Below are 14,381 nucleotides of genomic sequence, written 5' to 3' on the forward strand. Positions count from 1 at the left end.
AAGGGTATTCTCTACAACAAAAAGAGCGTTGTGATTATGAAACAGGGAGTAGATTTGTGATCAATCCATAGCAATGGTGTCAAGGGTGTGTTCGAGCAATGGTGTCAAGGGTGTGTTCGAGGATTGGTAATGGGTATATTAATCTGTTGATCCTTGTAGATCTATTCTTGATTAGAGTACAAGTGCTCCAAGTGCTTGTATACTAAGTGTCATTGTGACAGATATGGGGCCACCATAAGTCCCTGCATTCTTTGTTCAAGGTTTTGAATAGGCCACTGTAGCTGAGTCAATGCTCCTACCAGGACATAATGCCTTTGTATAGTTAGCATTGGCCTTTCTATCTCCCTTACATTAGAATATTCTGGACCCTTAGCCAGTGTTCCAGCATAGAGGCATTTGCCTGCTGTCCATTTCCCTTTCCTCAGTCAGGTGCACCTGACCTTAATGACAGTAAAGCTCACAGGCCAGAGGACCTCTTGGGGTGAAGTCCTGGCTGCATCCAGACTTAAATAATTGGGCATCTTCTCAATGGGACACAGTGGATGTGAAAATTCTACCTTTACTAGAACAGTGCCATTTCATCTGGCAAAACTGAGCTTCTAGCTTTGCTTCAACAGTAAGATGATGCACAGGTTGTGCTATATCATTATAGGTACAGAAACCCTCATGCTTCAAAGATAGCCTTGATTGCCAGCAGTTCCTGTTCCTACACTGATATACTTTGGATGTTTGTCCCCTCTAAACCTTATGTTGAAATGTAAGCCCCAATGTTGGAGGTGTAGGCTGGTGGGAGGTGTTTGGACATGGGGTTGGATCGCTCATGAATGTCTTGGTTCTCTCCTCGCAATAATGAGTAAGTTTTCACTCTGAATTCATGTGAGATCTGGTTGTTTAAAAGAGTGTAACACCTCCCCCGCCCCTCACTCTTGCCCCTGCTTTCAATATGTGATATGCCAGCTCCCTCTTTGCCTTCCATCATGATTGAAAGCTTCCTGAGGCCTCACCAGAAGATGAGCCAATGCCAGCATCATGCTTCCTGTGCAGCCTGCAGAATCGTGAGCCAATTAAACCTCATTTCTTTATAAATTACCCAGTATCACGTATTCCTTTAGAGCAATGCAAAACAGACTAACACATATATTGAGTAATTCACCTCAACCTCCGTTGGGGCCATTTTCCCAGAAAGGGAGGCACATGGGTAGGAGTGCCTGGGCCGTGGTCTCCTTCTATTAGGGTCACTTCTACCTCAATATTGGAGGTGTTAGTTTAAATATGTAAGGCTGAATTGGCTCAGGTTAAGTCAGGATCAGGGCAGAAAGTTTTCTTCACTACCTTATTGAGGTATAACTGATATAAAATATAATGCACAAGCTACAAATAATTACCATTTATTTCTTTTCTGTAATTTTTCTTTTTTTTTTCAGTCTCATATCACTGGTTGGAATCTCCAGCATAATGCTGAACAGGACTTGTGATAGCAGATATCTTTGTCATGTTTCTTATCTTAAAGGAAATAATAGTTTCAGTATTTCCCCAGTAAGTATGATGTCTGCTGTAGTTACTGATATGATGCTCTTTATCAGTTACAAGAAAGCCCCTTCTACTCCTAGGTAGCTAAGAGGCTGTTTGTTGAAATCATAAATTAATGTTAGATATTATTGAATATGTGTCCCGTATTATTAAGATGATTGTGAGTTTTTGCTTTTTTTCTTTAACCTGGTAATATGATGAGTTATGTTACTTAATTCTCCAAAATAACCTTGTTATCCTGGAATAAACCCAACTTGGTAAATGTTCATTATCTTTTTATACATTGCTGAACTTACTTTGCAAATGTTTTGTTTACAATTTTTACATCTATAATCATGAGTGAGTCTGACTTGTAATATCCCTTTCCTATATAATACTGGTCAGGTTTGTTACCAAAATAACCTGGGGAGTGTTACTAATATCCTTTTCTCTGGAAGAGTTTAGCTAATATTGGAACAATATTTTCATTGAATTGTCAGAAGAACTAGCCTCTCAAGTACAGCAGACTTGGTATTTTCTTTGTGGGAGTAATTTTAAGTATTGACTCATTTTTTTCCTTTATGGTTAGAAGACTTTTTGAATTCCCTATTCTTAAGTTACTGTTAGTAAATTTCATCTTTTCTAAGAATATATCCAATTTTAAGTCCAAGTTTTCAAATGTATTGACATACAGTTTTTCGTATTATCTTTTTAATCCTTGCAGCATCTGTAATTATTTCCTACTTTTTATTCCAAAATGTATATTTATGCTACCTATCTTTTTTTCCCTTGATTGACCCTTGCTAGAAATTTTCCTTTAGCAAATTTCTTTTTTTCAAAGAATGTGTCCAATTGTAAGTCCAGGTTTTCAAATGTATTGACATAGAGTTTTGCATATTATCTTTTTAATCTTTGCAGCATGTGTAATTGTTTCCCACTTTTTATTCCAAAATGTGTATTTGTTCTATATGTCTTTTTTCCCTTGATTGACCTTGCTAGAAGTTTTTCTATTTTATTAGTTATTTCAAAGAAACAACTCTTGACTTAGTTGATGTTATTATATATTTGTTTTATATTTCATTCACATGTATTCATATCTTTATTATTTCCCCCCTCTGCTTTCTTGAGGATTATTCTGATATTCATTCTCTAATTTATCAAATCAAATGTTTGGCTAATTAATTTTGAGCCTTCCTTCTAGTGTGAAAGCTTTTAAGTCTATTCATTTCCCCCTTAATATCACTTTGGCTAATCCCATGAGTTTTGATATGTAGAATTTTAATTATCTTTCAGTTTTAAGTATTCAGTTCCAAATCTAGTTTTCATTATGATTTTTCACCTGTAAATTTTATAATATTGTTTTACGTTGCCATAAATGGAATTTTTGTAGTCATATTTTTAGACTGATTTATAAGTTAATTGTAATTAGAAAAGTTGGTGTGATATGTTACCAATCTTTGAAATTTGTTTAAACTAACTTTAAACAATGATTACATATGTTCCAGATGTGCTTGAAAATAATGTATATTCTCTAATTGTTTGCTGGAATTGTCTATATATGTCTGTTATCCTAGCTTGTTAATTATGCTGTTCAAATCTTTTATATCTTTAACAATATTTTTCTGCTTGATTTATCAGTTATTAAGAAAGATGCGTTAAAATCTCCCACTGTGATATAGAGTTTACTAATTCCTCCTTGGTGATTTGTCAAATTTTGTTAAAAAATTGTTTTGAGAGTCTTCAGCTAAATTGGGGTTCCAATGCCACAGTGGCTAGCAGCCCTGCTCCAACGGGAAATGAAGAAGAGCTGGACATGGGTATTTACAGTGTGTCTTTCAGGGGATACTTCTTTAACCTCGTGGAAGACCTAATGCCTAGTTGTTCAACCTGTGAACAGGGCATCCCTCACAGACAAACTTGTTTATACTGGCAGATGCCCCTGTGGCTCTTGTCTGACCTGTGTTCAGTTTATGCCTGCCTGACCATCACTTTGGTGCTGGGAGCACAACCTTGTGTTCCCCCAGGAATCCCAGGGAAAACTCACCCAGGGGTTGATTCCGAGGCAACATAAAATTATAAGTATTCATTAAAATATGTTAAAATTGCTATATTTTGCTGGTTAATTTATTTTTTCCATTATGAAATGACTCTATTTATCTCTTGTAATCCTTTCACCTTAAATTTTAAAATCCGATATTAAAATAGCGACTTCAGCTTTCTTTTGGTTAGTTTTTGCCTAGTAGTAGTTTTTTTGGTTCTTTGACATTCAGTCTTTCTGTATCCTTACATTGAAATATAAATGAAGATATTTATCTTATGAACACTATACAACTGAATGTTTGCTATAGTTTGGATTATGATGTGTTTTCCCTGTAAATCTCACGTTAAAATTTAATCCCCAGTGTGTCAGTATTGGGAAGTGGGACCTCATGGGAGGTGTTTGGGTTATAGGGGCAAATCCGTCACGAATCCTGGTAATTAGTGAGTTCTCACTCTATTAGTTCCCATGTGAGCTGGTTCTTTAAAAGAAGCTGGGACCTCCATCCCACTTCTCTCTCTTGCTTCCTCTCTCCCACCATGTGATCCCTGCACATGCCAGCTTCCCTCATCTTCTGCCATGAGTGGAAGCAGCCAGAGGCCCTCACCAGAAGCAGATGCTGGTGCCATGCTACTTGTACAGCCTGCAGAACTTTGAGTCAAATAAAACTCTTTTCTTCATAAATTATCTGGTCTTAGGCATTCATTTAAAGCAACACAAAGACAGACTAAGACAAAAAACTGGTACCAAGAATGAGGTGTTGTTATAAAGATACCTAAAAATGTGGAAGTAGCTTTAGAGCTGGGTAATAGGCAGAGGTTGAAAGAATTTGGAGGGCTCAAAAGAAGACAGGAAGGCAAGGGAAAGTTTCGGACTTCTTAGAGATTGTTTAATTGACTGTGAACAAAATGTTGATAGAAATATAAGCATTAGGCTGGGAGCAGTGGCACACACCTGTAATCCCAGCACTTTTGGAGGCTGAGGTGGTAGGATTGCTTGAGGCCAGGAGTTCTAGACCAGCCTGGTCAACATAGCAAGACCCTGTATCTACAAAACAAAACAAAAAAAGTTAAAAAATTAGCTAGGCATGGTGGTACATGCTTGTAGTCCCACCTACTTTAGAGACTGAGGTGGGAGGATTGCTTGAGCCCAGGAGTTCAAGGCTGCAGTGAGCCATGATGGCACCACCATACTCAGCCTTGGTGACAGAGTGAGACCCTATCTCGAAAAAAAAGAAAAAGACAAAGAAACAGGTAGTAAAGGCCATGCAGAGGAGGTCTCAGATGGAAAGAAGAAACTTATTGGGAATTGGATCAAAAACCACCCATGTATGCCACAGGAAATAACTTGGCTGTATTGTGTCCATACCCTAGGGCTTCTTAGAAGGCCATACTTAAGAATGATGACCTAGGGTTTCTGGTGGCAGAAATTTCTAAACAGCAAAAAATTCAAGAAGTAGTGTGGCTGCTTTTAACAACTTACAATCAGATGTGGCAGCAAAATAGTGTCCTAAAGGTGGAATTAATAATTAACAGGGGAGCGGGGCATAAAAATTTGGAAAATTTACAGCCTGGCTATGTGTTAGAGAAGAACAGGGATTTTTAAGTAGAGCAATCCAAGGGTACTATGGGCAACAACTAACTAGAGAGATTAGCACAGATAAAAGGGAGTTGGGTGCTAATAGTTGGTACAATGGAAAAAGGGCCCCAAAAGATTTCAGAAATCTTTGAAGCCTCCCCTTCCACAGGCCCAGAGGCCTAAAAGGAAAGAATGGTTTCAGAGAACAGGCTAGGAGGGCTGCTTCCCTGCATTCCCACCCCTCCAGCTCCAGTCAAGTCTCAAAGGGTCCCAGGTACTGCTTGGGCCATCACTCTGGAGGGTGCAAGATGTAAGCCTTGGCAGCATCTACATGGTGCTAGGTCTGCAGGTCCACAGAATGCTAGAGCCATGGAGGCTTGGAAGCTTCCATCTAGATTTTAGACGATGTATTAGAAAGCCTAGGAGTGCAGGCAGGAACCTACTGCATGGGCAGAGCTGTCACAGAGAATATCCACCAGGGCAGTGCCCAGTGGAGCTGTGGGAACAGGGCTGCTGCCCTCCAGACCTCAGAATTATAGAGCCACAGGTAGTGAGTCATCCTAGTTTGGAAAAGTTGCAAGTACCAGACTCAAACCCATGAGAGCAGCCACATGGGCTGTGCCCAGAAAAGCCACAGGGGCAGGGCTGCTTAAGGCCTCAGGAGCACTGGAACCAGTGTACCCAGGATGTGAGACAGAGTCAAAAGTGATTATTTTGGAGCTATAAGATTTACGTCTGCCAGACTGAGTCTCATACTTGCGTGGGGTCTATTACCTCTTTCTTTTGGCCAATTTCTTCCTTTTGGAATAGGAGTGTTTGCCCAATGTCTGCTTCAACATTGTAGACTTGGAAGTAAATCATTTGTTTTTGATTTTACAAGCTCACAGCTATAAGAAACTTACCTTGAGTCTCAGATAAGACTTTGGACTTTGGACTTTTTAGTTGGTGCTGGAGCAAATTAAGACTATGATGATGGAGTGATTGTATTTTGTATGTGAGAAGGACATAAGATTTGGGGGCCAAGGTTGGAATGCTATAGTTTGGATATGGTGTGTTTAACCCCTCTAAATCTCATGTCAAAATTTAATCCCCAGTGTGACAGTGTTGGGAGGTGGGGCCTAGTGGGAGGTGTTTGGGTCATGGGGATGGATCCTTCATGAATGGTTTGGTGCTATCCTCACAGTAATAAGTGAATTTTCACTCTATTAGTTCTTGTTAGAGCTGGTACTTACTTAAAAAGAACCTGGCATCTCCCCTCACTCACCATGTGATCTTTGCACACACCAGCTCCTGCCATGTGTGGAAGCAGCTGGAGGCCCTATCCAGAAGCAGGTGCTGGCACCTTGCTTCTTGTATATCCTGCAGAACTGTGAGCCACATAAACTTATTTTCTTTAGAAATTACCCAGCCTCAGGTATTACTTTATAGCAACACAAAAAATTGACTAAAACAATGTTGTTCTTTTATTCACTCTGATAATCCTTGATATTTTAATTGATGTATTTAATCCATTTAGATTTACAGCAATTACTAATCTATTTGGATTTATTCCTACCCTCTTCATATGTGCCTTTTATTTGTTCTACTTTCTGTTTAATTTTCCTACTCTTATTTTCTTGACTTATTTTGAATTAAGCTTTTTTCCATTTTTTTAATTCAATTTTTCCCTCTACTTATTTCAAAGTTACATATTTTATGTCTATGCTTTTGTTGATTACTCTTGCTATTTTAACATGAATACTTTAAAAAGTCTAAAATTAATTGTTTTCCATTTTCTTCATAATTTAACTTTCAAAGGGACCACTCATACCACTCACACTCACCATGTATCACCTCCAACATAGAAATCTGAAAGCCATGGGTTATGTAGCAGTCTTTCCACAAGGCTTCAACTTTTCCTAGTTTTGCAAAGAGATGTGTGCTTAAAAATTATAACCCCATTTTGTAGATCAAAAAATTAGGTCCTGAAACAATCAAATGACTTGTCTGTAAAATTAAATCATCTAATCAAGAAGGGAAACCAGGGCTTCAAATTATTTTTCCAACTGTGAAATTCAGGAGATTGCCTGGGGAAACTTTTTTTCCACATTTATTTTATTTTTTTGTTGCAATTTTGCTATACATTGACACCTAGTTCTCCAGGAAAGTTATACTAATTTACACAGAGAAATACTTGGAGTCCATGATCAATAGAATTCTGAGTTCTTTCCTTCCAATACTTAGAGAACAGGAACCATGTCTTTTTTCACATTTGTATTATGGAACATTTCAAACATATACAGAAGTAAAGAGAGTAGTTAATAAATCTCGTGAGAATTTTCTAATCCCAAATAACTGTCAACTGCTTAGACAGAAAACATGAAGATAAAACAAAGCAAAGCAAACTTAAATAGAGTTGGGTTTTTAATTTTATTTTTTAAAGATCAGATTATTTTAAATCCTTTCTGTATTTTGAGATTACAATAAAGCCTTAATTAGTAGGACTCTAATAAACTGGAAACTTTCACTGACTAGATTCTTTTTTGGTTCTCTCTGTTTTGAGAAAAGGTTTATTATAATCTACTCATAACAGGGATTTATTCTAAAATTTAAGATTCAATGAGTGATCTAGACTCTGTCCACCCTCAGTTTACTCTCATATCTCTAGTATTATTTCCAGTTTTAGGTGCTTAGCATAACAAAGACCATTCTTCATGTTAATCTTGCTTAAAGTGGCCTCAGGATGAAGCTACTAGGAAAAAAAATAACTTGTGAGGAGAAAGCCAAAAGAAGCAAAAAGAGGACTGCACCTTCCTTCCTCACTTCTATTCTTGTTTTCATGCCATTCCTATATACCTGAAAAAATGTTTCAAATATCAGTTTCTAAGCAATTGCTCCTAGTTTTCTTCTTGGCTGTTGGAGTATCACAGTGTGGTGGAAAAAGCTCTGTGCTTGGAATTCAAGTCATGGCTCTCTTCTTTGAGCTATGTGCTCTTGGGAAAGTCACGTAACTTTTCTGAGCCTTTATTCAATCACTTACTAAACAAAGGGGTTGAACTGGAGTAACTAATGCCTCTTAGTGTTCTCCATTTCTGTTGTGTCATGAATTAGAATTCCCAAAGTCTGGTTTTATTCATGGAGAGTCTCATACCAAATATGATTTGAAGGCACTCAAAGCATTTCTATCACCCACAGTGCCTGAACTTTTATCATTAGTGATCCATTCATTTTGCTGGGTTTAGCATTGTCTCCTCCTGTTAGTCTTTCTTTTGAGAAGAAAAGCATGTAAAGGCACTTCTTTGTGAATGCATTACTCACATGGCCCTTTCCCTGGCTTAGAAAGTAGAGATTTTGATGTCTAGAGGTTGGAAGTGGGAAGGAAAGGGTGAAACACAGAGAGACTAGAAGGGTATCAGAGACAGATTTCACCTCCTTCATAATTTTTCTGCAGCTTGGCTCTGAGCATTGTTATGACTCAACCTCCTCTGTTCTTGGCAAGGCTCAAACAAGACAAGGTACTATTTGGTAGCAGATTGGAACAGGGAGACCCTGGCTGAGTATCAAATTCAGGTATTTTTGATAGATTCTGAATGGAGTTCTTTATTAGGTCTTTTGATCAACAGGAATGTGTTTAGAAGAGCCAAAGCACCTCTCTAAGTAAAACATGTACCTTGTTGCAGAGCCATTAACAGGCATATCCTCCCATTCAATCACAGTAGCCATGAGTGGCAAGAATCTGGGTCATAATCCATCACCCAATCTTAAGTGTCCTCTCTTCATCATCCTCTTCTGGTCCCGTTCTCTTCTAAGTTCCATGTTGGTCCTCAATATTGTAGAGAATCTCTCATTTTTACTTGTTTATCATGCCTATTTCCTGACACCAACACTTTATCTCTTCTATCCCAGAGAAAAGCAATCTCTTCCTCTGCATTCCCTCAATGTTGGGACACTATTGGTAATAAATCATTTCTGCCTTTAATGGAGAAAGATTCATTAATGAAGTTGTTTTTTTCTCTAATAATAACAGTTATTGTTTTACTGAGCCTTGCTGTATCTTAAGCACTTGCATCACTTCATTTCATTCTCACACCTCTACCACCCATTTTACAGGAGAAGCCATTGATATTGGGTCATCTTCCAAGGTTTTCCAGCTAAGGCAGTCTGTCTCCAGAGTCTAGCTTTTGTCCACTGCACTAACCTGCCTCTCTTGTTTGATATCCACATGCTTGGGATTGCCCAGGCTGGTGTGTAGGAGATAGGTTTCCTCCATGGATGGCAAACAATGATTCATTCTCATGACTTAGAGGAGACAGATCTAGCTTGTGGGGGAATCATTTACAAGTTTATCACCCTGGGAAATTCAGACTCTTTTCTTATTGTCCTTTCTGCAACTTCATTTCAAATTTTTCTTGTAGTAGCTGGTAGCAGAATCAAAGGAGTAATTATGTGTGCTGATTGGGGTCTGAGGCCTAAAAGTTAATTCTTTTTTGTCTACTGATCTATGGATTGCATCTGAATGCATCGATTTAACTGAAAATATTTTTTAAACTCTCATTTTAGTTAGCAATTTCAACTTCCCTCACTAAACCATTACTTCCAATATGGAGATAAATAGATGAATCTGAAGGTTCTTTCCAAGATATAATTTTAAAAAGGAACTTTGGCCTGGAAATCCAAAGGCCTGGGTTCCAGTTCTGGATCTGCCACTTATTAGCATGTAATTTTAGGCACATCCACTTAACCATGCTGAACCCTAGTTTCTTATCTGTAACACAGGAATAATGATATCTTCTGTGCCTAATTTACAGAGATGCCATGGTAGGGAAGTTGTTATTAGAAAGTGCTTTGTAAATCTCAAAGTACTCAACAAGCATAAGCCATTAGGCAAGATGAAGCAAAATGCTATGCTGAAAAGATCAAGAGTAGGAAGGAGATTTTCATCAGGGCTCCAAACACCAAGAATTGAATCATGGGGGAAGTTCATGTCTCTGACAATTGGTTTCTTACTTTAGCTTTAGGGATGCAGGTCCAAACTGGATCTCCAACTGGATCCGTGTTGACCTTCAACCCTCTGATCCCCAAGAAACCAGTCTTGGTCCTCATCTAAACTGAGTACCCCACTCCTAGAGGAAAAATGCCAAGAGGATTAGTTGACCCCTTGTCACCAGAGAAGCCAGGGGCCAGCGTAATGTTGATTGGATAAACTGACTAAAAAGTAGAGAATTAATTTTATGCCACTTGCTTACAGGGACAGAGTTATTGCAATGGAAAGAAATAGAGGAGAAAGGGTAGAATGTAAATGCTGTATGAAGTTATAGGCACTCCAACTTGTAAATGTCGATCACAGTGAGAACAGAAATTATCTTCTGACTAGTCCAGGCATTGCCCAGTACAGTGTGAGTGCTCACTCAATGCAATGTATTGGTGATGGTAACTGTCCTTGGTCTCTTTCCTTTCTCCTTGGCTATAGAGTTTTCAGAGAGATGTGTGGATGCGAGCTACCAGTGCCCAGAAAGAAGATTGAAGAAAGGGGTACGGGCACCTTCTCCCCGCCCTCGCTCCCTCCAGCCCCCATCCCACCGACCTAAACAGTCAGGCTTGAGAGACTGGAAGGGTTTCACTTCCGCCTGGCTGCAGGAACCACAAGTTCCAGACTAGGTCGTAATTGGAATAATCACAGTCAAAATACACCCAGATGCTCTCACACACCCAGACGCGCGCGCATCCCCGGGCCATGGGGCGCACGTGAGCCCGCACCCCGCGCACCCAGCCCTGCCTCTCGCCAGAGCATCCTCAGCAGCTGCCACCGAAGCAGCCTCCTCCTTCTCTCTTCCTCCTCCTCCTACCACCGCCGCCGCCACCGCCGCTGCGGCTGTGATCTCCTATCCCCTCTCGTCCTCCTTCCTCCCCCAGTTCCTGCTCCTCCTCCCATCCCCTGCTCCTCCTGCCCAGCAGCGAAGGGCAGAACCCTCGGCTGCCGCCCTCCTTCGCTCTGACCAAGAAGAGGCTGGAACAGGTCTGTGCAGGGGGGGCGCTTTGTTGCGGGCTGCTGGAGCTCCTGTGGCTCCAACAGCCACTGGGAGGGCACGGGGCGGGAGGGATGGTAGATTATTTCCCAGTTTTCAGTCTTGCTGTATGAATAGATGGAGGGCGAAAGGCTGGGAAGGCAGCTGGTTCCCTTTGACAGTTCGCCTTCCTTTTTGGTTCATGGCGAGAGAGCACTGAAGCTGCCCGGACTCCTGCCCCCGCCCACCCCTAAAGCTCTCTTTCTTTGCGTCCCCACTCCCTGCATCCACTTCCCCAGGCTGAGCTTTCTCTTGTTCAGGGAGCTCAGGGATGGGGGCGGGGAGAGATGGATGGAGATGATCCAGCCGGGCACCTGGGTGCCTGGGGCTTTGTTACATACAACAAAACCAGTCCTCCTCAGCTTCCAGCTCCAGGCTAGGCTGCGGTCCGCCGGCAATGTGGGGTGTGGGTCGGGCCGACTAGGGAAGTGAGAGAATGTGAGAGGGCACTCCCTGTATGTGACTACACACAGGAATGCAGTGGTGTGTGTCGTGGAGATGGTGTGGGTTTTGTGTGGAATTCAGTGAGTGCGAGTTGGAGTGGTGTGTGTGTGTGTGTGCGTGTGTGTGTGTCTGCGCCATGGGGCTGGGCTACTCTTGGCATTACATGTCCTTGGGTCTCATTCCATGCCAAGCCAGACTGCAGCAACACGCAGGTGGATCAGGTCCAACCTGTTCTGCCCACATTGGAAGGATAATGATCGTTTTCAAAGTGATGGAAATCCCCCCAGCTGGGACTGTTGCTTAGGACTTTCTGGATGCGGAATTTCGAGCCAGGTTGACCAAGCCCTACCAGATAGCGTTATTGTTCTCCCAAAGATGCCCAACTTTCTTAGCAGGTTTTCCTCTCTCAGCCAATGAGGATCCAAAGCTCTTACAGTGATCCCTGCAGTGCCTTCCCACACCCATTTTAATTAGCGCATCCTAATGTCTTCAGGTCTTACTTACTACAATGAAGTTAGTGGTGTGCTAGGATGTAGTTCTATGTTTGAACTAAAAAGAACAAACTAAACGCACCTATGTGTTAGTCATGAATTTGATATAGAGGTTTTTTTTTTCTCTCTTGAATGATAAGGTATGAACTGGTATGGCCACTTTTTAATCAGAGAAAGAAGAGGTCAATAAAAATGAACAAAACTGCTAAACCTTCTCTTTGACATTTTTATTTGTGGTTTTAATAAAGCATTGTTTTTCAGGGTCCAAAAATATACAGTTAAAGGTAGTGATTAATCAAACAGCAGACATTTTTTGCATACCTGCTATGTGTTATTAATGTTAAGTATTGAAAGTATATAAATGAATAAAACATCATCTCAGCTCACAGGGAGTGCACAATCTGGTAGGCAAGCTAGAGCGTGTAAACAGACAATTAGAGTAAAGTATGACAAGGGGCAGGCAGGGTATTGTGGGAGCCCGAGGGAGGTATGCTTGATTGGGGATGGGGGTTATGATCAAGAAAGGCTTCATGGGCAAGGTGACATTTGAGTTGAGTCTTGAAGAATTAATTCACCAGGTTGCTAAGTGGAAAATGGTATCCTAAGTTGAAAGAATGGCATGTATGAAGGTAGAGAGGTCATAGTTAAGTGAGACTGCAGGGAGTCCTTGGAAGTGTGACTGCCAAATTCTCAACAAACTCAGAATGGGTCTTTCTGGTTTGGAGTGATGACTGGTGGCACATCACATCCAAAAAAAAAGCCAGTATTGCAGATTGATAAAGACCACAACACATCTCTATATTAAGAAACATCTGGCTCATTTATTAATATTAGTGTGTTTTGCTTTAAGCAAATCTGATATATGTAAATGTGAGATTCCAAGGCAAATGAACTAAATGGACAATATTTACATTGCAGAATTTGCTGCTTTACAAAAGGATTCATAATCAGATTATGTTAATTAACACTGCCTCTCTGACCTTTACAGTGAATTTCTTTTAACCAAAAATCCACTAACGGAATTTTTCCAATAGTCCATGAATGGATAAAGACAGGCATACCTGCATTACATTTACTTTTTGCACAAAAATTTACCAACTTCAACGCAGGAATTTCCTCTCATTCTGTGGATGTTTAATAAATACTAAAAGAAAATATGAACATGCTAGTAATGAATATTAAATCCATTGGCTGTGATCTTTTATCATTCAAACTGTATATAAAATAGAAATTAACCTGAACGGGATCTTGAGGAATTTTTACATTTTAGGTACTTTTAGTAGTTTCACTGGTAATTAACAATGGTACAAGATTTCTGTGCTGTATGTTAGTTTTAAAATGGATATATAATGACTGCTCTAATGCTCGTGCAATTAAGCCAGAACAGGGGCACATTCTGAGTCTCCTGTTTTGTTGTGTTGGTGCTGATTGCATTCATAGGCTGATAAATGGTCCTGGGAGTGAGACTAAGAGACTGATTATTTCTGCTGGAAATGCCTGGTGGTCACAAAATTATGCTAGGTAAGAGTGTGGGTTCTGAGAACATGGATCAGCACCCATCTGGAGCACCTCTCCCCTTAAATGAAGACCAAAAATAGCCCTGGGTTCTATTTGAAAAGAATGACAGAAGTAGATGAGCTTGAATGACTTCTTTCCTCGTCTGGACAATACCTTGCTGTGGAGGAGTTGATGGCCTAGGGTACTTTGGGCACATAAAGGTCCTTTGTTCACTGGCTGTCAATACCAGAAGGTATCAGGCAGTATCTCTAAGATACATTCTCCAAAGCTTGGGCTGGAATGGAATCGATCTGTCAGCTGTGTTGATGCTCAGATCTGTCTAGTTACTAGACAGTGCTTTTTGATGTAGGTTCTAAAGAAGACTAGTTCCATAGAATGTTAGTAGGGCACACCTCTCCCCGTCCACACACACACAAACACACAGGGTTTTGTGGTCAAGTTAAGTTTTGGAAATTCTTACTTAAACATAAACAGGTTTCTTTCCTGCAGGGCTTCTAAAAGTCTTTACTAGGCTAATGAATATTGTGACTCTCCAGGAGTATAAAATATGCAGCATTTCTCAGATGGAATTACCCATAGAGCATGGTGTTCCAACAAGCATTTGGGTCTACTGGTGTTGAGAGACACGTTCTTTGGGTAAAAGCATTCTCTGCTGAGTTCTGAGTTCAGAGGCTGTCGGCATCTTGCTGGGTAAGCTTGGATGACTCGCTTTACCCCTCCAGGCTTTCCTTCCGTCCCTCGTCTTTAAAATGAGGTTGA

At 40.4% G+C, this 14,381-nt stretch overlaps 1 protein-coding gene across 11 annotated transcripts in view; it reads left to right on the forward strand.

The window, feature by feature from the left end:
• The first annotated feature begins 10,820 nt into the window (after positions 1-10,820).
• Positions 10,821-14,381, forward strand: part of PAK3 (p21 (RAC1) activated kinase 3) — a 284,926-nt gene continuing 281,365 nt past the window's right edge. For 4 of the 11 annotated variants that reach the window (XM_063803778.1, XM_054676184.2, XM_009439514.5 and 1 more), the window contains exon 1: positions 10,845-11,120. The gene's annotated coding sequence lies outside the window, so the exon portion shown is untranslated. Of the gene's footprint in view, positions 11,121-14,381 lie in introns of all 11 variants that reach the window. The other 7 variants (XM_054676185.2, XM_009439519.5, XM_009439518.5 and 4 more) reach the window with 4 other exon arrangements.

Source organism: Pan troglodytes, chromosome X (assembly GCF_028858775.2).
Source record: "Pan troglodytes isolate AG18354 chromosome X, NHGRI_mPanTro3-v2.0_pri, whole genome shotgun sequence".
Lineage (NCBI taxonomy): Eukaryota > Metazoa > Chordata > Mammalia > Primates > Hominidae > Pan > Pan troglodytes.